General features: G+C 60.6%; 1 protein-coding gene across 1 annotated transcript in view; it reads right to left on the bottom strand.

Annotated features, from left to right (window-relative positions):
- ITM2C (integral membrane protein 2C) overlaps window positions 1–990 on the bottom strand; it is a 12,724-nt gene that overhangs the window by 10,994 nt on the left and 740 nt on the right. The gene's annotated exons all lie outside the window — the stretch shown is intronic.

The raw sequence follows: 990 nt of genomic DNA, 5'->3' as shown, positions 1-990 counted from the left end.
GCCACTCTAAGCTTCTCAGGTTGCCATGGGGAAATTGTGCAGACACCACAACATTTGGGGGATCTTCTGATGGGTGTCTAAATGGTGTTCTCTCTGGCTCTGGAAGAAAGTTGGGTCCAGGACTGGACAGTAGCCCCTGCCCAACTTCCCCCGGTGGTCGTGGTTGGAGAAGGGGGCTGGCTCCCATCTGTAATGCCAGGCAGGCAGGGGTCTGCAGAACCCCCTGCTACCTCAGCAGAAATCAAGATAGAGCTGCTCCGGTGGGTGCACAGCGCCCCCCTCACCCCACCCCACCCAGGTGATAGTAGGAGCGGGCAGTCCCTGGCTGGAGTGACCACAAAGGTGTAGGCGAGCTCCGTTAGGGCCCTTGTTCCCGCTGATGAGCTCATCTCTCCAGCATCCCGAGCTCCTTCAGGGCCCCTGGGCCCCGGTGCTCCCGTGAGACCCGGTCCAGAAGGTGTTGGGGCCACAAAAGATGGGGGCGGGGGCCACACCCCGTGGAAAACTCTTTAGAAGCTCATTTTGGGAAGTGGACAAAGATTTTTTGAAGTCTTGCCTCGACAGAGGGGATGGGGCTCTGGACATCCGGAGATGGTCAGGTGTCTCAGCGGGGGAGGAGGCTTCGCAGAAACACATAAAGGCTGGCTGGACAAGGCCCCCTGCCCGCGCCACGCGCCCAGCCCACTCGGGGGGCACCCTTCAGCTTGTTTCCACGCCCCCGTCTCCCCCTCCTATGGCCGCAGGGACAGGAGGGGGACGCTCCCAAAGCCTGGCCGAGAGAGACACACGGTCTCGGGAGGACGAAGGAGGGGCAGGAAAGCACCTATTCCTCTTATGTGGGAGATAGAGGGGTGCTGGAGGGCTGCAGGCCAGGACACACTTGGACACACACAGGAAGGGAAACCTGATCCCCAGGTATGCGTGACATAGGGCAGGGTGGGGGGAGGGCAGAACCATGTTCATCAAAGGTGAACGAGGGAGTGGAGAAGA

The sequence above is a fragment of the Echinops telfairi genome, unplaced genomic scaffold (assembly GCF_000313985.2).
Source record: "Echinops telfairi isolate 266 unplaced genomic scaffold, ASM31398v2 ScPeMD7_3;HRSCAF=10, whole genome shotgun sequence".
In the NCBI taxonomy this organism is placed as follows: domain Eukaryota; kingdom Metazoa; phylum Chordata; class Mammalia; order Afrosoricida; family Tenrecidae; genus Echinops; species Echinops telfairi.
This window is presented reverse-complemented; position numbering and strand designations above follow the sequence as displayed.